The sequence below is a fragment of the Panicum virgatum genome, chromosome 7K (genome assembly GCF_016808335.1).
Source record: "Panicum virgatum strain AP13 chromosome 7K, P.virgatum_v5, whole genome shotgun sequence".
In the NCBI taxonomy this organism is placed as follows: domain Eukaryota; kingdom Viridiplantae; phylum Streptophyta; class Magnoliopsida; order Poales; family Poaceae; genus Panicum; species Panicum virgatum.
Window position 1 is genome coordinate 43675453 of NC_053142.1, and position 23931 is coordinate 43699383.

The 23931-nt window shown below is 45.8% G+C and overlaps 1 long non-coding RNA gene and 1 pseudogene across 1 annotated transcript; one reads left to right on the top strand and one right to left on the bottom strand.

Moving 5' to 3' along the window:
• Positions 1 to 5282: 5282 nt before the first annotated feature.
• Positions 5283 to 18296, bottom strand: LOC120641493 (annotated as a pseudogene).
• LOC120641495 lies at positions 8843 to 10956 on the top strand. The gene is made up of 2 exons (XR_005662284.1): positions 8843 to 10108; positions 10417 to 10956. It is a non-coding gene; the product is annotated as an uncharacterized LOC120641495 (long non-coding RNA).
• Positions 18297 to 23931: the final 5635 nt, after the last annotated feature.

The window sequence follows — 23931 nt, forward strand, 5'->3', positions numbered from 1 at the left end:
ACTTCTGCGTGGCTTTGACGGCTGCTCGCCTCGCTGATAGCTCTTCTGCGTAAGTTTTACTTCAAATTCCATATTGAATTCTTGATAGTAGCTTCTGTAATTGCCAAGATGACAACATGTGTGTATTGAGACTAATGCAGTGTTCATGCATGTGATTTTCTGAGAACTGCAATGATCACTTCTAATGATTCTAGCATGCATAAAAATTTTCCAAATAAAATCAGACTGTACAACCACCCCTGATGAGGCGCATCAAACCTACCCCCGATGTGTCCTCTCGATTTGTGGCAGATTAAGATTTACTTCTCTTTTTGTTCACTGACAAAAGATCATTAGAGAGGGGAAAGCAAGAGAAGAGGATTACGACCCCCCCCCCCCCCCCCACCCACCCTCTGGTGTAATGAAATTAATGACTTTTCCTTGCATATGCAGAGTCAGTGCAGAGAAGCACTGGATTATGCTGTTGCCGCATGATGGAACACCCTGCAATCCAGCGTTCATCATTTTCATTAATATTGTCGTTGTGTGACGTCCATATCACATCCGTTGAACTCTTGTTCACAATCCAAGTTCATGACTCAGTTGTATCCAGCATAGGTTTTGCTCTGTTTTGACAAACTAATTGTATGCCCGTGCGCTGCCACGGACAATAAAATTCACCAACAGAGATAAATATGTTTACAACATTTTCATTTACTTTTACCAAAATTATAGTTTCATTTCCAATACTCAGACTGCTCCAACTGTAATTTCTCCATCCCATTACACAATTCCATGATATTGCATTACACAACCACATAGGTCAGTCCATGCCTATGGTTATATTAATATTAATTAATACTACTCTCGCGGTCTCGCCAGGCCATCTCTATAGTACGCATGATCACGATTTATCGATGAGTGTGTGGTCCGCCACTGGGTGGAGTAGTGGACACACTTAACAAATTGTAAATCTCGAATCCGTCGTAAGTATCTTCGCCCGATTTTAAGTGCTGACAGCCAATGCATCTTCGCCCGATCTTCATGCACTGATGATTTACCTTTTTTTTTTGAAGTGTACTGATGATTTACTTAATCAAAATATTTTTGTGCTTGGCCCTCTATATTTCCTCTCCTCCACACTTTGCTCCTTAACCGTTTGCACTCTTACATGTTTGGAGGCTTTTGTACTATAGCTAAAACTACCATATTCTATCAAAATTAAAACCTTTGGCCACTGTAAATTTCTTTCTTATTTGGCCTGCCTAAATGCATTTGTCTAATTTATTTATTTTTTACTGTAATCTATATCACATCTTCTTTCCTTACCCGCGGTAGCGCGGTCTTCACCTAGTTTATAAGGTTTTTGCAGCACTAATTATCTTTAATGATGTAATGTGTTCCTAGAAATCAATACATGAACAATAACTTGCAAAAAGTATAAATAATTACAAAAAACATTTAAAAAACCAAACTGATTTATTTTCTAAAACCAATTTCAAAAATTTAAATCAACACAAAGCACACAATCAACCGGAGCAAAGCGATTTGATTTGTATACAAAAATGTAACAAGCTGCTAAAGTAATCAAAGCTGGAACTTTTACAATCCTTTCAATGCAGGACTATTCGCTTGCCTATTTGGTGATGTTGCTCTAATTGAGATAAGGATGAGAAGCAACGTTGCACAGATGCATGCATCAATTTTGAAGATGGCACATGAAGGAAATTATTCTGATCCTTAACGAGATCAACATTTTAGAGATTTGATTTGCACTTTATAAATGCGTTATTGACCTCTACATGGACTACCATACAGATACCATCTTTATTCAACTAAACAAATAACTTGAGATTTAGATAAACAGACAAAAGAGTTTCACAATCCGAAAGAGTTAAAACATGTCACCATATGACCCAAAGTAAAATAATGTTTGGTAAAACCACAGTGCATATAGGCCTTGAATGTGTGCACACAGTCGTTTATTTTACATGTAGGAATTTCAACTTTTCAAACTTCAAGCTTGTCTCCAACCAATCACTGCTTACACTGCACAATAGCAATATAATAAGTGGGTAAATGATCAACAAAATATAACATAAACTATAGCATGGGACAGATAAGTAGTTCACAAAGATATTCGTGGAAGGGGCAGTGCAACATTTGTTCTGATAACTGGGTTTGTGTATTTTATACTTCTAACATAGCTAAAGGGCCCCAACCAAAAGGCCCTTTCACAACCCATTTCATCCCTTAATTAATTTAAGCCACGAAACTATACAAATACAACCCTATCCTTTTTGGCCCAGTCCATGCCTAAACTAACTCAAAAATTAGTGCCATTACCACCTCTAATTATAACATCCTAGAATATAACACTTTCAACAAATAGAGGGGTATGGGGAATGAAAATGAACCAAAATGTAGCCAGACTTTTGCCATAGTCCCTAACTCACAATAGGAAACTCAATCTATCATACGCAAACATTACCGGAAGATAGAGACAGTGGAAGAATCAGATAGATAGTTCTCATCAAGGTTCAAGAAATCGCGATTATGCGCTACGCGGAGGGTTAGCGTGTCGATTACCAGTAATCGCCCAATTAATCGCCGAGCCCGGGGAAAAGAGCTTGGCAGCCGCGTCGGGAGCGGGAACGGGAAAGATTGGCGTGGCCGCGCGGGAGCCCTCCTTGCTCATCCGCAATGCCCGCCCTGCCCGTCTGTCGCGCCGGCACTGCTCGTCCGCCGCACCCGCCCTGCTCGTCCGCGGCCGTGCTTCCTCGCCTCCCCACCGCCAGCCAGCCGCTCCACGGTTGTGCCTCCCCGCCGCCGGCTTGCATGTCCACCGGGAGTGCCCATTGAATGGCATCATGCTGTGGAAGAAAGAGGAAGGAGAGGGGGAGACCGAGTGTGGCGGCGGAGAAGGGAAGGACACGTGCGGCTGTTGTGGTGCTGCCTACTGCTCGAGTGGGGGAGTAGATGATGGTTAGGTTAGGTTAGGGAGTGGGCAATTGGGCTTTAGTTAGATGTTTGGCTGAGAAGGAAGAAATAAGATGTTGGGCTTAGGGAGAAGAAATTACGGCTGTAAGTCCTCTTGAAAACCATATTTTTTATTTTTTTGCAATATTAGTAAAAACGCTTAATCCCATTTAATTGCATTTAATCACGATTACTCTTTTTCTCAGCTCGAGTGCACACACAGCGCGTAGCGATTTCTTGAACCTTGCTTGTGTTAGCTCAAGATACTCCGACCACAATGTGGAGGTGGCGCAAGGGGGTATGTATAGCCCAAGCCTCGAAACTAGCCATTGGGAGTTTCCTCCACGTTTCTGCATGACCACCGGACCGTTCGGTGGTAGCTCCACCGAACCGTCCGGTGTGCACTCTCAACTAGCCGTTGAGTCGACCGTGGAACTGGAATTCGACCGCTGCCACCACCGGACCGTTCGGTGCTGCACCACTGGACCGTCCGGTGCGTGTTGGTGCCTGGGTCTTCAACTTGATGTAGCTTCTGTCTATAACGTTCGGTTGTCCACCGGACCGTCCGATGTGTTATAGCACTCGGACGCGGTACGGTCGATCCATCCTCCACTGTCAATATCGTCCAATGTTAGGTCCGGACCATCCGATGCTTGAGCACCGGACCGTCCGGTGCGTATATTCGCACCGGGTCTTGAGTCTTCAGCTTCGGGGCTTCTTGTACTCACCGTACCGTCCGGTGGGGCTCCACCGGACCGTCTGTTGCATGAAAAATCCGGCCCACTGGTTTTAGCCTTACACCACGGCGGTGTTTGGATCCCCAGGCTAAATTTTAGCCCCCGCCATATCGGATGTTCCCAAGCTAGTTAAAAGTACTAAATATAGTCTAATTATAAAACTAATTACACAGACGAGGAGCAAACGCCGAGACAAATTTATAAGCCTAATTAATCCATGATTAGCAAATGTGATGCTGCAGTAACCATTTGCTAATCATAAATTAATTAGGCTCGTCTCGTTGTTTATTCCTCGGCTGCGTAATTAGTTTTTTAATTAAATCATATTTAATACTTCTAACTAGCATCAAAACATTCGATGTGACGTGGGCTAAATTTTAACTCCTGAATCCAAACACCCCCTACCTCCCTTTGAGCCTGCTTTAACACTACTACACAGAGGAGAAGTCACACCAATCATATCCTATGTACTACGGAATGATGGTGCATGCCTAGCCGGCCTGTTCGGGTCTTGTCGTCATTCTCAAAAGGAAGAGGAAGGCCCTGGGTGCCCTACTTTTCCAGATTATATCCTCAGTTAACTTATATCCTCTTACACACACTAGAACTCAGAACCCTATCTTGGGGGATCTCCACCACCCTAAGGCTATGTTTGGCAACAAAAAAAACAAAACTCATGTCCAATCGGAATAGGAGGGAATTGAGGGAAAATGAACTAATTTTTTTCTCGATTCTCTTCATTTCCCTTCAATTCTAATCGAAATATTTGATCCAAACAAGCCCTAAGCTTGTACTCCTTAACGTGAGCCCTTGGCTTATACCAGAAGAAATATACATCTTCCACCCCTAGAGGTTGTAGGGTTTTACACTCCGATGGCTAAAACTTTGTACATCATATCCCCGTCTGAGCCTAGCCGTTTTCGGTTTGTGGTATAAGCTTCACTCACGGTGAGCATGTCCCTCGTAACTCAAAGAGGTCCTCTCTGTACCCTCAACTATCACCCATCAGTTTGTGGTATATGCTTCACTCACGGTGAGCATCTGTCCCTCGTAACTCAAAGAGATCCTCTCTGTACCCTCAACTATCACCCATCGGTACTGATTGGTACGAGTCTGTTATGGGTTAGCTTTGGATTGAAGGCTATGGGTGTGTTTGGATACATATGGCTCCATTGTATCCAAACAAGCGACCTAATGGCATGCTAAACTTGAGAACTAGCCCTTGGCCTAAACTTTACTTCACTAGTCCACAAAAATGAGCTAAGGTAGGCCAAATTTATCTAGGAATGGAGAAAAGTCAAAGATGTCATCTCTCGCAACCATACTACCATAACAACATGGTACTCTTGGCAATCTACACTCACATCTATCCATTAGCTATTGGTATCCAAACAACACATAATATTAGAATCGAGCATGCCCTAAAAAATTAGTTGAATGTTATTTCAGGAGTTACATAATCTCTCATCAGAATGAAGGTGGTGTTGAAGCCTCCCAATAAATAGCAACGAGAAAAACAAGCAAGCAATTATTAGACGATGGAAGGGATTTCAACACACCATAAGCAACATAGCATAGCAATCCATCTAAGCCAAGCCAAACCACTTATAAAATGTCAAATCATGAGATTTCAGCATACTTCATAAGCAACATACCATATCATTCCATCTCAATCCAAACCATTACAAACATAAATTGTCGTTGTTCAGGTAGCAGACAACTAACTCGATACTACAAATACAAACTCGAAATAACATGATACTAGACTAGAGTAAAACCATAAAGACGGTAAAGATGGACTGCATAGATCTGACCAAACCCTCGAGCAGCTCCACGCCATAAGGGACCATAAGAATTTTGAAACTCCCAGAACGGGTATTTCCCTTGGACACCAAATCCTGTGATTGTCACAGTATGAGTCCACCTGCCCCCCTGGTGCGGATTAACAACATAGATATCATCAAAGAAGTTTGATTTGTCTTTTGGTTTGCCGTAATGATCAAAGATGCTTCCAAATACTTCAAATACGCCGATCATTGGACCATCCTTCATATAATTTTTCACCGCACGACTAACATCAGCTACACTAGTGTTGATTTCTTCATAGTCCTTTATCTTAAGTGTTTCCTGTTTAGGAAAAAAAACAAAGAAATATGCATCTAACTTTAAAATGGGCAATACTTTATATACAACTGAATAGTTAAAAGAGAAAATGAGACAGCTTAATTTGATTTAAATACATACTGTAAATGGAGATTACATTCTACACAACATTTTTAACTCAGATATATTTGCTGCAAATTAATGTAGCATCCTATATTACACTTTATATATGGGCAGAAAATTGGAACTGCAAATGAAAGATTAAATTGATTAACATGTATAGCTGCCTTTAAACTACTATTAGTACTAGAGTTAATTAATTTGAATCCATACCAGGTTCCGTAATCGTAAATGGACATGGTAAAAAACAGTTGCTCACCTCTGAATCCTTGTAGCATACACCTGTGTCCTTTAGAACAGTCTGGCACCTCAACACAGAATAAATTTCTTTATACAGAGCCCTGCTTTTATTCTCAAGGTCTTCCCATGAAAGTTCTGCACAAGGCTGATCCACCTTCAGCCTTTGGTGCGCTTCGAGAGGAGTGCAGAAACTAAAGTAAGTATATTTTCCTGCATAAGGACAAATAAAAAATGGTTTACTAATCGACCATAAAGATATAGCAGCTGCCAGTAAATGCAAATATCAAATTTGACTATTCGCTATTAACATGCACAATTTATCTACTAATTAAGAAAGATCCAACCAACCATAAATTTATTATAGATGCTGATGGTAGATACGCAAAATCAAATTGATGTTGGTCAGCAGCTGACTAAACTTACTAGCTAAGCAAAGGTTAAACCAACCTAAACTACTCCATAATAATTAAGTAGAACAAAAGCACTACTCCATATTAATTAAGTAGAACAAAAGCATAAGGACAATCTATAACATTAGTGTTTTATTAATATTTTTTTCTCCCTCTTTTTATCCACAAATGTAATGGCAAGCTAATAAGCAACAACCGTGACATAACAGCCAACAAATGCACAAAATGAAAAGCCATACCTCCATGACCCCTTTGGTCCTTGCAATCTGCGAGGACCTTCTGACTTGTCTTTGGAGTGGATTTGTTAACAGAACGGTTCCGCCATGTAAAACGGATTCGAACAGCACCATACCTATCAAGAACCATGGTGAACCCTGCAAACAATGTCATAATGGTCATCATCATCACACCATAAATATATATTTACGTAAAGAACAATCTTTATTGCAACAACATCAATAGACATTTATAAGTATGTGCCTACCCTGTCGCTAAATAGTATAATACCAAATACCAACACCACGGCTCCACAGGACAATGAACTTAGGTATCTGACTTCGATACTCATAAACATAATCACATGGAGATATGGCTGCACAAATTACATTGGTAGCAGCAAAACAGTGTCGCAACAATAGTACCACAGTGAAATGATTTGACTGTATTTGAAGGAAATTATATGATACCACCATAAACTTACACCACAAATCAGCTATCAGTAGCAGTCTAACCCAAACAAGCTACAGGGCGTCCAGGGAACCTTGATCTTAGCGCCCTTCTAGCATGAGCCAAAACAAGCCCTAAACTCAAACCCACCCAGTGTAGAACCACTGTTGCCCACCTTCCCCGCAGTCTGCGGCTCCACCCGCCGCACTGCTGCTGGTACTTCTCCGACCGCTTCTATAGCCGATATCCGGGGATCCCACCCCCGAACAAAGGTTAACAACGACAACATCGTTCACCAATCACCTCACACTCAAAGGAAGAACATCTCCGGGCCGACACAGCGCGGGCGCGCAGCATGGGGCGCGGGGCGGGCGCGGCGCGCGGGGCCGCCTGAGCGGGGGGCGAGGGGACGCTGGGGAGCGGGATTGGATTTGGGAGATGGAGTGAGCTAGTGAGGGACTGAGCCACCAAGGTCTGAGGCCGCCTACCGCCTACAGTGAGAACCGGGGAGAGAACAGAGAAGGGAGGGAGCCAGAGGCCGCGAGGAAGTTACCTTTCAAAGCGCCGGAGGCCGGAGCGGAGGATGCTGGATGGCCGGAGGGAGGCGGCGCCTCGGGTCAGCGGGTGTCCTCGCCTTCTCGGGGGTCGGCGCTCGGCTGCGCGAGCGAGCGGGCGGGGGCCTGCGCGAGCTAGGGTTGGAGAGGCAGGATTTCTTCGTGGGTCAAAAAAATTGGGCTGCAGCTGGGCCGGGCCGAGGTATGGCGAGCACCATACCAGGCCTCCGCCCCTGACTTCACTCTATCTAATAAAACGTGTATAGCTACTGATCTAGCAACCCTTCACACTCATGCTAGAGATAGCATGACATGTTTTTTAAGAAATGTATAGCATATACACGTTTGAAGGGTTGCTAGATCTCTAGCATGAGTGTGAAGGGTTGCTAGATCAGTAGCTATACACGTTTTACAGATAGAGTGAAGTCAGGGGCGGAGGCCTGGTATGGTGCTCGCCATATCTCGGCTCGGCCTGGCCCAGCTGCAGCCCAAATTTTTTGACCCACGAAGAAATCCTCTGCCTCTCCAACCCTAGCTCGCGCAGGCCCCTGCCCACTCGCTCGCGCAGCCGACCCCCGAGAAGGCGAGGATGCCCGCCGACCCGAGGCGCCGCCTCCCTCCGGCCGTCCAGCATCCTCCGCTCCGGCCTCCGGCGCTCTGAAAGGTAACTTCCTCGCGGCCTCTAGCTCCCTCACTTCTCTGTTCTCTCCCTGGTTCTCACGACAGGCGGCCTCAGACCTCGGTGGCTAGGTCCCTCACTAGCTCACTCCATCTCCCAAATCCAATCCCGCTCCCCGGCATCCCCTCGCCCCCCGCTCAGGCGTCCCTGTGCTCCGGCGGCCGCGCGCGTCGCGCCCCATGCTGCGCGCCCGCGCTATGTCGGCCCGGAGATGTTCTTCCTTTGAGTGTGAGGTGATTGGTGAACGATGTTGTCGTTGTTAACCTTTGTTCGGGGGTGGGATCCCCGGATATCGGCTATAGAAGCGGTCGGAGAAGTACCAGCGGCAGTGCGGCGGGTGGAGCCGCAGACTACGGGGAAGGTGGGCAACAGTGGTTCTACACTGGGTGGGTTTGAGTTTAAGGCTTGTTTTGGCTCACGCTGGAAGGGCGCTAAGATCAAGGTTCCCTGGACGCCCTGTAGCTTGTTTGGGTTGGACTGCTACTGATAGCTGATTTGTGGTGTCAAGTTTATGGTGGTATTATATAATTTCCTTCAAATACAGTCAAATCATTTCACTGCGGTACTATTGTTGCGACATTGTTTTGCTGCTACCAATGTAATTTGTGCAGCCATATCTCCATGTGATTATGTTTATGAGTATCGAAGTCAGATACCTAAGTTCATTGTCCTGTGGAGCCGTGGTGTTGGTATTTGGTATTATACTATTTAGCGACAGGGTAGGCACATACTTATAAATGTCTATTGATGTTGTTGTTGCAATAAAGATTGTTCTTTACGTAAATATATATTTATGGTGTGATGATGATGACCATTATGACATTGTTTGCAGGGTTCGCCATGGTTCTTGATAGGTATGGTGCTGTTCGAATCCGTTTTACATGGCGGAACCGTTCTGTTAACAAATCCACTCCAAAGACAAGTCAGAAGGTCCTCGCAGATTGCAAGGACCAAAGGGGTTATGGAGGTATGGCTTTTCATTTTGTGCATTTGTTGGCTGTTATGTCACGGTTGTTGCTTATTAGCTTGCCATTGCATTTGTGGATAAAAAGAGGGAGAAAAAATATTAATAAAACATTAATGTTATAGATTGTCCTTATGCTTTTGTTCTACTTAATTAATATGGAGTAGTGCTTTTGTTCTACTTAATTATTATGGAGTAGTTTAGGTTGGTTTAACCTTTGCTTAGCTAGTAAGTTTAGTCAGCTGCTGACCAACATCAATTTGATTTTGCGTATCTACCATCAGCATCTATAATAAATTCATGGTTGGTTGGATCTTTTTTAATTAGTAGATAAATTGTGCATGTTAATAGCGAATAGTCAAATTTGATATTTGCATTTACTGGCAGCTGCTATATCTTTATGGTCGATTAGTAAACCATTTTTTATTTGTCCTTATGCAGGAAAATATACTTACTTTAGTTTCTGCACTCCTCTCGAAGCGCACCAAAGGCTGAAGGTGGATCAGCCTTGTGCAGAACTTTCATGGGAAGACCTTGAGAATAAAAGCAGGGCTCTGTATAAAGAAATTTATTCTGTGTTGAGGTGCCAGACTGTTCTAAAGGACACAGGTGTATGCTAAAGGACTCAGAGGTGAGCAACTGTTTTTTACCCTGTCCATTTACGATTACGGAACCTGGTATGGATTCAAATTAATTAACTCTAGTACTAACAGTAGTTTAAAGGCAGCTATACATGTTAATAAATTTAATCTTTCATTTGCACTTCCAATTTTCTGCCCATATATAAAGTGTAATATAGGATGCTACATTAATTTGCAGCACATATATCTGAGTTAAAAATGTTGTGTAGAATGTAATCTCCATTTACAGTATATATTTAAATCAAATTAAACTGTCTCATTTTCTCTTTTAACTATTCAGTTGTATATCAAGTATTGCACATTTTAAAGTTAGATGCATATTTCTTTGTTTTTTTCCTAAACAGGAAACACTTAAGATAAAGGACTATGAAGAAATCAACACTAGTGTAGCTGATGTTAGTCATGCGGTGAAAAATTATATGAAGGATGGTCCAATGATCGGCGTATTTGAAGTATTTGGAAGCACATTTGATCATTACGGCAAACCAAAAGACAAATCAAACTTCTTTGATGATATCTATGTTGTTAATCCGCAACAGCGGGGCAGGTGGACTCATACTATGACAATCACAGGATTTGGTGTCCTAGGGAAATACCCGTTCTGGGAGTTCCAAAATTCTTATGGTCCCTTATGGCGTGGAGCTGCTCGAGGGTTTGGTCAGATCTATGCAGTCCATCTTTACCGTCTTTATGGTTTTACTCTAGCCTAGTATCATGTTATTTCGAGTTTGTATTTGTAGTATCGAGTTAGTTGTCTGCTACCTGAACAACGACAATTTATGTTTGTAATGGTTTGGATTGAGATGGAATGATATGGTATGTTGCTTATGAAGTATGCTGAAATCTCATGATTTGACATTTTATAAGTGGTTTGGCTTGGCTTAGATGGATTGCTATGCTATGTTGCTTATGGTGTGTTGAAATCCCTTCCATCGTCTAATAATTGCTTGCTTGTTTTTCTCGTTGCTATTTATTGGGAGGCTTCAACACCACCTTCATTCTGATGAGAGATTATGTAACTCCTGAAATAACATTCAACTAATTTTTTAGGGCATGCTCGATTCTAATATTATGTGTTGTTTGGATACCAATAGCTAATGGATAGATGTGAGTGTAGATTGCCAAGAGTACCATGTTGTTATGGTAGTATGGTTGCGAGAGATGACATCTTTGACTTTTCTCCATTCCTAGATAAATTTGGCCTACCTTAGCTCATTTTTGTGGACTAGTGAAGTAAAGTTTAGGCCAAGGGCTAGTTCTCAAGTTTAGCATGCCATTAGGTCGCTTGTTTGGATACAATGGAGCCATATGTATCCAAACACACCCATAGCCTTCAATCCAAAGCTAACCCATAACAGACTCGTACCAATCAGTACCGATGGGTGATAGTTGAGGGTACAGAGAGGATCTCTTTGAGTTACGAGGGACAGATGCTCACCATGAGTGAAGCATATACCACAAACTGATGGGTGATAGTTGAGGGTACAGAGAGGACCTCTTTGAGTTACGAGGGACATGCTCACCGTGAGTGAAGCTTATACCACAAACCGAAAACGGCTAGGCTCAGACGGGGATATGATGTACAAAGTTTTAGCCATCGGAGTGTAAAACCCTACAACCTCTAGGGGTGGAAGATATATATTTCTTCTGGTATAAGCCAAGGGCTCACGTTAAGGAGTACAAGCTTAGGGCTTGTTTGGATCAAATATTTCGATTAGAATTGAAGGGAAATGAAGAGAATCGAGAAAAAAATTAGTTCATTTTCCCTCAATTCCCTCCTATTCCGATTGGACATGAGTTTTGTTTTTTTTGTTGCCAAACATAGCCTTAGGGTGGTGGAGATCCCCCAAGATAGGGTTCTGAGTTCTAGTGTGTGTAAGAGGATATAAGTTAACTGAGGATATAATCTGGAAAAGTAGGGCACCCAGGGCCTTCCTCTTCCTTTTGAGAATGACGACAAGACCCGAACAGGCCGGCTAGGCATGCACCATCATTCCGTAGTACATAGGATATGATTGGTGTGACTTCTCCTCTGTGTAGTAGTGTTAAAGCAGGCTCAAAGGGAGGTAGGGGGTGTTTGGATTCAGGAGTTAAAATTTAGCCCACGTCACATCGAATGTTTTGATGCTAGTTAGAAGTATTAAATATGATTTAATTAAAAAACTAATTACGCAGCCGAGGAATAAACAACGAGACGAGCCTAATTAATTTATGATTAGCAAATGGTTACTGCAGCATCACATTTGCTAATCATGGATTAATTAGGCTTATAAATTTGTCTCGGCGTTTGCTCCTCGTCTGTGTAATTAGTTTTATAATTAGACTATATTTAGTACTTTTAACTAGCTTGGGAACATCCGATATGGCGGGGGCTAAAATTTAGCCTGGGGATCCAAACACCGCCGTGGTGTAAGGCTAAAACCAGTGGGCCGGATTTTTCATGCAACAGACGGTCCGGTGGAGCCCCACCGGACGGTACGGTGAGTACAAGAAGCCCCGAAGCTGAAGACTCAAGACCCGGTGCGAATACACGCACCGGACGGTCCGGTGCTCAAGCATCGGATGGTCCGGACCTAACATTGGACGATATTGACAGTGGAGGATGGATCGACCGTACCGCGTCCGAGTGCTATAACACATCGGACGGTCCGGTGGACAACCGAACGTTATAGACAGAAGCTACATCAAGTTGAAGACCCAGGCACCAACACGCACCGGACGGTCCAGTGGTGCAGCACCGAACGGTCCGGTGGTGGCAGCGGTCGAATTCCAGTTCCACGGTCGACTCAACGGCCAGTTGAGAGTGCACACCGGACGGTTCGGTGGAGCTACCACCAAACGGTCCGGTGGTCATGCAGAAACGTGGAGGAAACTCCCAATGGTTAGTTTCGAGGCTTGGGCTATACATACCCCCTTGCGGGACCTCCACATTGTGGTCGGAGTATCTTGAGCTAACACAAGCAAGGTTCAAGAAATCGCTACGCGCTGTGTGTGCACTCGAGCTGAGAAAAAGAGTAATCGTGATTAAATGCAATTAAATGGGATTAAGCGTTTTTACTAATATTGCAAAAAAATAAAAAAATATGGTTTTCAAGAGGACTTACAGCCGTAATTTCTTCTCCCTAAGCCCAACATCTTATTTCTTCCTTCTCAGCCCAACATCTAACTAAAGCCCAATAGCCCACTCCCTAACCTAACCTAACCATCATCTACTCCCCCACTCGAGCAGTAGGCAGCACCACAACAGCCGCACGTGTCCTTCCCTTCTCCGCCGCCACACTCTCTCTCTCGGTCTCCCCCTCTCCCTCTCCTTCCTCTTTCTTCCACAGCATGATGCCATTCAATGGGCACTCCCGGTGGACATGCAAGCCGGCGGCGGGGAGGCACAACCGTGGAGCGGCTAGCTAGCGGTGGGGAGGCGAGGAAGCACGCCGCGGACGAGCTGGGCGGGTGCGGCCGACGAGCAGTGCCGGCGCGACAGACGAGCAGGGCGGGCATTGCGAACGAGCAAGGAGGGCTCCCGCGCGGCCGCGCCAATCTTTCCCATTCCCGCTCCCGATGCGGCTGCCAAGCTCTTTTCCCCGGGCTCGGCGATTAATTGGGCGATTACCTGGTAATCGACACGCTAACCCTCCGCGTAGCGCATAATCGCGATTTCTTGAACCTTGGTTCTCATTGCAGATGTAAATTGTATATTAGCAGTCTAACTGGTTTATTTCATTCCATATGGTAGTGCCACTTTACAAAAGATAATTAGGATATCAAACGCTCTCGTACCAGTTGATTCGCTTGAGGGCTGAGGGTTACTGTTCTTGTCAGGCCTTGATGATTTGCCCCAATAAGGATATCGCGGCCTAGCCTTAGTGATAACACCATTGTCATATTTGTCACCTGATGATATCAATACACAAATAAATATAGCATTAATTTCTATATTACCATGTAGTAGACGCAATAAGCAATTCAATCAAAGCATATTAGAGACTCTGAAAATGTATGGACTGCTTATTCCTTCACAGCATACAATACAAGGAAAAAACAAGAGCGTTTCAAGTTCATAAATAGTAAATCCAGAAACAAGAAAAATATGAATGGTACAGACCTCCATACTCCTTTGTATATCCAAGATACGCATCAGGCAAAACAAAAAGTACTCCAGGCAACCCTGGCCAAAATACCAAAACAGGCAGGTAAGAACTATAACTTTTTAATCATACTGCAGGATAAACATTAGTTCATATCATGTTCACTCACCACGAAAATTTTCAGTCATTTCTTCATCCATTACAGCCTGAAAACCAATATATGTTGTTGTACTAAAAGCATACATCCTCTTCTTAGCCTCCTCATAACTACAAGAAGCTCAAGTCTCAGCAAATGAGAAAAAAATTATGTTGCTGTTGCCTGAATTCAAATGTCTATCTCATTTATATAAGCCCCGTAACTGTCAGTAAGAGAAAACTCGATTGGTTAAGGATAAAACACCAACTATATTATAAGGGAAAATTGGATCCGAACACCGAAAGTTCCACATTTTAGAAATTTACCATCGAAAAAACTCCGTCAAGATTTCTACCATCGAATGATTGCATTGTTTAGAAATTTACCATTCCGTCCATTTTAGACACAAACGGTGTCAGCATGGACATTTTTGCACCCCCCCCCCCCTCCTTCTTCCTTCTCACCTCTTTGCTTAGCTGAACTATGCAGCTTGACTGCTGCTCACCGGCAGGATGCTGCCACTGCAACCTGACTCACCCCAAATTTCCTTAAAATCAATCTGGTGCAGTGGCTCCTGGGTGATTTTTATGCGGTGGGAGCAGCTGCAGCGCAGCAGTGGTGGGACGGAGGAGCAGCAGCAGGGACGCCTGCTCGACTCCCTTGTTGTGAGCACCTTGCCAATGAGGTTGACGGCGACGACGTGGCTGTCAGGCTGCGGCGCGCACGCGACGCCGTCCCACGAGCACGATGCCCCGGTGGCGTTCGCCGCGCGCGCCCAGTCCGCGAGCACGCCACATGGGTCGTCCGCCACTGCCTTGAAGGCAAGCAGCGCCGCCGCCTCCTCCTCAGGCCATGGCTCCGGTTCGCATGCGTCTATTCCGGCAAGCAAGAAGAGAGCCAAATGGAGAAGAAGGCCGCCGATCAGCAATCGAAATCCTCGCATCAGTTGGGCAAAGAACTCAACCCAGAATTCAAAGCAAGAATTGCTTCTGACAAAGAACAAAAGAAGAGACAAGGAATCTTCGGAAGGGAAAGCTCCCTTTCTGATCGGTATCGCGGCCGCCGGTCAGGGGACCACCTCTGCCCTTGGCGTTGGGGACGGTAGGAGCAGCAGGGCGCATCAAGGTGGCGGAGGAGGGAGGAGTAGCAGGGGCACAGCAAAGCAGCGGCGATGGGAGCCTGGGAGGAGCAGTAGGGGCGGCGGCCAGGGGAAGGAAGCCGGGCGGTCCCCGGCCGGGAGGATTCTGAATACAGGTCATTTTATTACTCTGAATAGAGTTAGAGTATATAAAAATAATTCAAAATGCTAACTGACATTGACGGAATGGTAAAATTCTAAACAACATGATCTTTCGATGGTAGAAACCTTAACGGAGTTCTTTCGAAGGTAAATTTCTAAAACGTGGAACTTTCGGTGTCACAGATCCAATTATCCCTATTTATAATGGCCTAGTGAGTTAAAAGAATGGCTGTTTTTCCCACATCTGAAGCAGTGTTTTTCCAGAGGGAAACTCCTACATAAATCCCATGGAAGCGAAGGCTGCCATCGAGACTGGACATCACCGTGTAGATCGGCCGCTCAGCTAGTCAGCTACTTCCTCCGTCGCTGAAATCTGGTGGTGGTTGCTGGTGTTCTTCCTCTCAAGCTTTTCCACTACCCAAATGCGTAGCTCCATGGGGCCTAAAGCCCTCTATTTATGCTTTCTTTCTTCCCTTGCTATTCGTAACAAATCAAGATCTGTAAATGGCAGTTTCTTACGAATCAAGGTATGTACAGAATATGCATGTTATATATATATTATATATATATATATAGAGAGAGAGAGAGAGGGGAGGGGGCTGTTGTTTATGGTACTTGATTGATTGGTTACCACTGTCAGTTGTTTCTCTCTCTTGCATTTTCGCTGCTGCAGTTTTATTTACTTGCGCTATTAGTTCATAAGATGAACACAGTACAAAGTAAAATGCTCTAAAGTCAGGGCATCGACCAGTAGGGCTAAACCTACGAATTGGCCTTTAGCTATATCTGAGTTCTACTGGATTAACACATTGAGAAGAAGCTAGAGTTGCCACCAAAGGCTATCAAGAAGATGTATCACAATGCTAGCACAACTGCTCTGAATTCCAAGTTTGCCACCACTTCTAGTGTCGATCAGGTTCATCATCAGTATAGGTGCCATAAGGATACTTAGGCACTTGTGCCTCGCCATATGAACGAGTGGTGTTGGCTGAGATAATGAGAATAAAATGGTAATTCTATCTGATTCCATTCTTGTTGGACATTCGATTAGTACCTTATCGTAGAAAATTAATAAAAACAGCGTGCATTGTGGAAGGTCCTACCACTGCAGGTGATTTTAACCATGACTTAGATGCATTTGACATTGCAGATATGTCCAGATATGAACTAAACAAGCCCTGATAAATCGATGAGTTAGGAGCCGAATTATCAAAATATACAATAGCTGCACGGGACACAGGACACCAACCATAGATAATTGGAACAAGGATACCAGCTAGTAACGCATAGAATTATTATGAAAATTTCTGTTTGCAGAATCTATAAACCATAGACGGTGCTCTCCTTGAAGCATAAACATGATTTAACGATGGATGACTGAACATCTTTTGTTAACTGATCTTATAATACCAAAAAACAAATTCATGATTATTGACTCAAACGACAAATCTTTCATTACCTTTTCTAAAACTATTCTGCATCACCAAAGAAAAGGAACAATGTAGCATTTCAGAGCACGATCATATTAGTAGCAGCTAGACCCTAAGACACTACTTTCAACATCAATAGCCCTCTCATGGAACTTGGCTAACTTAAAGCCCCATATGAAAAGCAGAAGTTAAACCAAGATGTTTGTACTAATCATGTAAAAATGTGTGTTTAGCACAAAAGTGTGTACATAATGTGTACATGAAACCACTTCGATGCTCAAACTTCCATTAAAAAACCTAGCCGAAATATGCATTTATATAACTCAAAATATCAATCATTCAATATACACTTCCCCCTCTTAAATTTTTAAATCATCCACCACTTAAAGATTTGAGATATGGCTCCCTCCCTTTAACTCCAATATAAACCCTCATAACTTAAAAAAAAACACTCCTTAAGTGCCACTTCAACGTCATAAGTTCAACTGCTCTAAACAATCACATATAACCTGCTTCAGGAACTGGCCTCTAAAACAAACACGGACCAATTTTTCTGTTCTCTGCCATTTCACAAGTAACTTGTTTTCAGGACGAGATTGGACCAATATTTCTGTTCTCTGCCATTTCACAAGTAACTTGTTTTCAGGACGAGATTGCTCCTACCATTTTCAGGTGATGCAGTCAATCAAAATTGATGTTGAAAACATTCTGTAAGACTGAACCTAGGACATACTAGTATCAAGCACTAAACCAAAGATAAGACCTATCAGCACGGAGAGACACCAACATTGCAGTACTTTAGTTCAATCACCCCACTCATCCCATATTACCCAGGCCAGCGGCGAGCAATCTTGCAATTCAGTAGAGAAAGAAAAACCTTCCTAATACGAAAACAACACGCCTATGCTAAATTGTTCGAAGTTAAATTATACCTTCCAACGACTATGGCGAGGGTCTTAAGGTAGGTTTCGATCATCTCCTCGCGGGAGGGCTTGGGGTCCGGGAAATCCATCCTGATGAGCCAGTGTTTGTAGTCGCACCCATTGTCAGGGGAGTTCTTGTCCTCGGCCACGCCGCTGTAGCCCTTTCCCGCACCGCCGCCGCCGCCCTCGACTGGAACCCTCCTGCGGCGCCGGGAGCAGAAGCGGGAAGATGGACGCAAGCGGGAGAGGCTGGGAGAGGGTGGCTGATGCGGCCGGACGGAGAAGCGAGGAGGAGGTGGCGGCGGCGACAAGGGTCCGCCGGAGGCGCAAAGCGAGGGCCATAGAGGGGCTAGGGTTTCGGCTGCGCGGGTCTAGTTGCAGCCGGCTCCTCTAACTTAGCGAGTTCTACATCCAGGGACATAGGACGCCCCATGTCGTCCGTTGCTGATCCATGGCATGGAGCAAGACCGTCCACAGTGAAGAGAGTAAATGAAGGAGCAAATATACTGTTTGACACTGTAGATGCACTGTTTGACACTGTAGACAGAGAGGGCGTGGGAAACGAGGAGGGAGCAAATTTGCTCTTGCTCCCTCCGCTGTGGTCAGCCTAACATCCCGGATTTTTCCCGCAATATTACTTGCGGCAAAAATATAAATTTTCAAAAAAAATTTGTGTGGCAGTGCTTTCAGCTAGAATAACTTAGGAATAATGCCTTTTCCTCTTAAAATCCTAGAGAATTAAAAATTTATTTGTTTCTAAGGATCATAGTGCTATTGTGGAATTTTGGGAGTTACTTGAATTCTTTTGAAATCTACCCTTGTTTATTTGTTTTTTATTTGAATTTATCTTCCTTGATTGAAAATTGAGTGGAATTTAAATTTGATGAGCCCTTCAAATTTAAATTCAAATACTAACCTTCCTTGTGGGCCCCCTTTAACAAGTCCTAACCCTAGCTACCCAGGGCCCTAATGTAACATCCCAGGTTTTTCTGGATTGTTAATTATTTGCAAAAATGTGAATTTCAAAAAAAAAAATTGTGTGCATGTGCCAACTAGGTAGAACACCTAAGGCTGTCTTCATGTTTTCCCCGTAAATTCCTAGTGATTCAAAATTTTAGTATTGAATTAAGGTATTAGTATGTTAGTGTGAATCGATTTGGTTTTTATTTGGGTTTGTTTGAGTTGGATTTAAATTGTTTGTGTTTAAATGTGTGGAATTTAAATTTGATTTGTGCCAATCAAATTTAAATTCAATGACTAACTAAACTAACTATCCGAACCACAGCCTGCTAACGCGGTCAACCCGCTAACTACCCGGCCTGCTCAATTCCAAGCGCTCTCTTGAAATTCTGTACCTCGAATTATGACTTATTTCTCCGGCTCTTCGGATTGGATTAATTTTATTTGATTCGGTTCCGGAAAATAGTCTAATTCATTTGTCAAGAGTTGGCGAAATAAATTACTATCAATTTATTTCGCGGGTTCTTTTATTTGGCCCAAACTTTAGCCCATCTAAGGCCATGTTTGGTTTAGGCGTGAAAACGTTTTCATGAGAGAGAAATGATGCTTTGACCACTAATTAGGGGTATTAAATAAAGTCTAATTACAAAATTACCTCCACAACTATGGTACTGTAGCAGTTACTTTAGCTAATGAGGCCTTTGACCGCACGATTAGAGGATGACTGGGTACGGTTACTGTAGCATCACTGTAGCCAATTATGATGAAACTTAGCTCATTAGATTCGTCTCGAAAATTTACACCAATTCCTAAAAAGATTTTGCAAATAGACTTCATTTAGTACTGCATGCGGGCATTCATTTTTTTTGTGAAATTTTGATGGGACTCTTAGCCAAACATGGCCTAAGAGCCCATCTTCTAACTCTATCCCTAACTACTTCCTATAAATAACTTACTCCTATTTGTCCATCTCAATTTCTTTTCTCTCCTCCCAAACTGCCGCCGCCAGCCTCTCCCTCCTCCTGTTCTTTGCCAACCAGGAACCTTGGAGTGTACATGCTGAACATGGTTTATCGCAGCCGTCCGCGGGCCTGGGGATGCGTTTCCGGGTCACCATTGTCAGACCGAGAATCTTTTTGTATTCCTACCGTTTAAAGTTATACATGTGCATATACGGTACACATACGACCACTGTATTGGCAGGCGTCCACTCACCTCAACCCCAGCCACTTGTTCTCCTTGCTCAGGCGCCACGCCCTCCGCATTCCTGTTGACTTGTCCGTCCCGTACATTCTCCCCTTGGCCCCTGCAGGTTGTGCTGCCTTTGCGCCATCGTCGTCGAGCTAGCAGCGACCGCCCACCACCGCATTTGTTGCAGCCACTGATGGAGGGAGCTCGGATCTCAGATCCACTGGCGCCACCACCGTTGTCCGCCGGCATCTCAAGTCTCCACCAGCCAGCCCTTCTTCTTTACGCCGGCGTCTCGAGGTACAGGTAAGCTCGTTCTGCTGCTCGCAATTCCTAAAGTTGGCTCCCCTCTCCCTCGCCTCCTGATTCGTGCGCTTCTTCTTGTTGCTGTGATTTAGATTCTAGTTAGTTTGTGCTCCTCCCCACCCCCGCGCATTCTTTTCTGCTTAGTGTGTCCTCCGCGGCCATTACCACTGATCCTAGATCTGTTTTGATTTACCTCTTGTGACTTAAGACTCTCATTGGTTGTATCGCATTAGAACTTGGGCCTATATCTAGTTTGTTTTACCTCCTCTGCTTTAACAATCTGGTAATGTACCAGCCCTAAAGCCTTTGCTTTGCTTTACGTCTCAGATCTGCTTTGTTTTGTATGTATTCCTTATTCTTATGAAACTGCCGTCCTGGTTGTCGGACTGCCCACTCAAATAGAACTTGACTGTGGACGTAGGTAAAAGATTAGGTAGGTAAAATTTGGTTCACCAAATTTTCTACTTTCCTGTGGAGGTTCAAAGTAACTTGGCTACTAACTACTAACTATACGATTCACATTTTGAAAATTTCCAGACAGAAACAAAAACTGTCGTGGTGCTGCAACCACAGCCGGGTGGCGGAAGGCACCCGCCCTAGCCCAGAGGGTGTGTACTCGGGGGTTAGCTAGTCCTAGTTAGATCTCTCTCAAGAACACGATGAACACAGCGGGATTAGAGTGGTTCGGGCCGCCGGAGCATAATACCCTACGTCCACTGTGTGTTGTATTGCCTTCTCTCTCGAGAGAGAGTTCGCGAGAGCTTGTGTGTCTGGAGAGTCCCCAGTGCACAGCGAGCGCCTCCCTTTTATATCTCAAGGGAGGCGTGTACATGGTTGTTGGGTCCCCGACAGGTGGGCCCAACGAAGTAGTATAAAATAACATACTGTACAGAGCATTATGGCGTTGCAGGCGACGGAGATCTTATTCTAGGATTTTCTTGCCTTGTCCGTGGGAATCTTCCGACCAGCATAGCCTAGCCAGGGCGTAGCTTGCCGTAGCCTGCCGCGTAACTGAACGGGCCGTGTAGCTTGCGGCGTAGGTGGTATGATGAAAGAGTGTCGTGCCGTCGTATCCATTTAATGCGGCAGACGGGCGTGCACCGCGCGCGCGGCGCATGCGGCCGCACTGTGCACCTTGGTAATATGCGACCAATAGTGGAGTCTGGCAGAAGCTGTCCCGTGCTCTGCGGCGGTAGAGCACGCCTTAGCCACCCGCATTGAATACGGTGGGTGGGCGAGTCTTCCAGCGGAAGACTCGACCCTACGCCTGCGGGACACGTGGCGCCCCCGGACCCTGCCCCGGCGGTATATTGGTTCTATGCGCGTGGGGGGTCCGGACGGACGCGAGGAGGTCCCGGACCCCATGGGGGGTCCGCGCCCTCGGCTATCGGTGCGGAGCTTTCCTTCCTCAGGGACACGTGGCGTCACCGGACCCGTTCCTTGAGCGGGGAACGGGTCTGGGGCCGTTGGCCCAGTGAGGTAAGTTCCGAACCCCAGGGGTCTGGCTGCTCCGCTCCTTAGGGCGTAGTTATGGATGACTACGCGAGTCCTGCCTTGCTGCAGTAGGAGTGGGTATGCCTGCTGCAGAGTACCGACACTACTGCAGCTACATTCGGAACTACATTGCCACTTACAAATACTGCATGTGCATCTAGAACTGCCTGACTGTGAGCTGCTGATGGATGCTACAAGTGATGGGGAAATATATCTGTCGGGTGGTAAACCCAGCAGAATGCACCCGCCTAAGCCCTGAGGGAGAATGAACTCGGGGGGTAGCTAGGATTAGTCCGATCTAGATGCTAGAACATGATGAACACAGAAGGTTTAGAGTGGTTCGGGCTGCCGGAGCGTAATACTCTACATCCACTGTGTGTTGTATTGCCTGTCCTCACAAGAGATTGCTCGAGAGTGGTTCTAGCTGGTAAGCTGGGAATGTGAGGGAGAGAGTCTGCGTCAACTTGTCCTGAGACTAGCGTGTGCTCCCCTTTCATAGTCAAAGGGAGGCACGTACATAGCCGTTCGGACCCCGACAGGTGGGCCCAACGTGGATGTATTTAAATAACGTAGCGCCTAATGCTATTATGGTGCTACGTCTGAGGAAGATCTTATTCCGGGATTTCGCTGCCTCGTCTGCATGGATGTACTGACCGGCGCAGATCCTCTGACCGGCGTGGTTTTGCCCTTTATGTTGGTGCGGCGCTTGCAGCTAGCCGGGTAGGCTGCGCCACGCATGCTGTTCATGCCGCGTAGCTTGCGGCGTAGGCGGCATGATGGAAAGGGTCGAGCCGTCATATTCATTTAATGCGGCAGACTAACGTACACCGTGTGCGCGGCGCCTGCGGCTGCACTGTGCACCTTGGTAATATGCGACCATTAGTGGAGTCTGGCAAAGGTTGCCCCGTGCTCTGCGTTCGCAGAGCACGCCTCAGCCTCCCGCATTAAATGCGGTGGGTGGGCGAGTCTTCCGGCGGAAGACTCGCGCCAGCGCCCGCGCCAGCGGTAGTGGGGCACGTGGCAGTCCCGGACCCCTCCTGGGCGGAGTGCTGGCGCGTGCGCTTAGGGGGTCCGGGAGACACGTGGAGGTCCCGGAGCCACCAGGGGAGGTCCGTGCCTCCGGCTGCTGGTGCCGAGCATCTCTCCTCGGGGGACACGTGGCGACACCGGACCCTTCCCCAAGCAGGGAGCGGGTCCGGGGCCGTTGGTCTGGTGAGGTGGAGCCCGGACAGCTGGGGTTCGGCTGCTCAGCTCCTTGCGTGCAGTTGCGGATAACTACACGAGTCCTGTCTTCCTGCAGTAGGAGTAGGTATCCCTGCTACAGGGCACCGACAGTGGCCCATGGGCCAGGAGAGGCTGCGAACCCGCAGGTGGGGCCACTACTGTGACCTAGCTCCGAATAACTTGAAGCTTCCAGCGTTCGACTGTGCGCGCAGCAGGAGTCTTGTCCGGCCTTGACCATCCATTGGGTTTCCTACTGCCCCATCACGTTGCAATGGCTCAGTGACTCATGGCCCCCACGCACAGTGGTGCGCCTAGTCACGCGTACAACGCTCGGCATTACAAACGCTGGGGTAAAAGGAATTCTTTACCGCCAGCGCGGTTCCCGAAAAGCCTGACCCTGTCAGCGCTCGTACAGGCACGTCGGTTCGGCTTCTGCCTCGCTCCGCGCGCGCGACGGTTCGAATCCCGCCTTTTCACACTTTCGTTTGTTACCCGCCTCTCCTGACAGGTAGGCCTGAGCCCCCTTATCCTGGACTGGGCGGCTAACAGCTGTGAGCGTGATGGATTAGGCTTCATCAGAGGCCGATGCCGCAAGCCGCGGTTACTTTCCCGCATTCGCCTTCTCTCTTCCAAGCCTTTGTGCCCCTTTGCTTTCGAGCCTCCTCGCCCCTTGCTCTTCTGCGTAGATTGTTCCTCGCCTCCACAGCAAAATGGCGTCCCTCGTCCGTCCCCGCCGTTTCCAGACCGAGGCGGAACTAGACGTGGTGCGCCGCCTGCTTGGGTGGAGTCCACGGGAGACCGCCTGGGAAATTCGAGCGGGCTCGGTTCCCCTCCGCGATCTGCGCACTAGGGAATTTGTGCTATTTGTTTCGC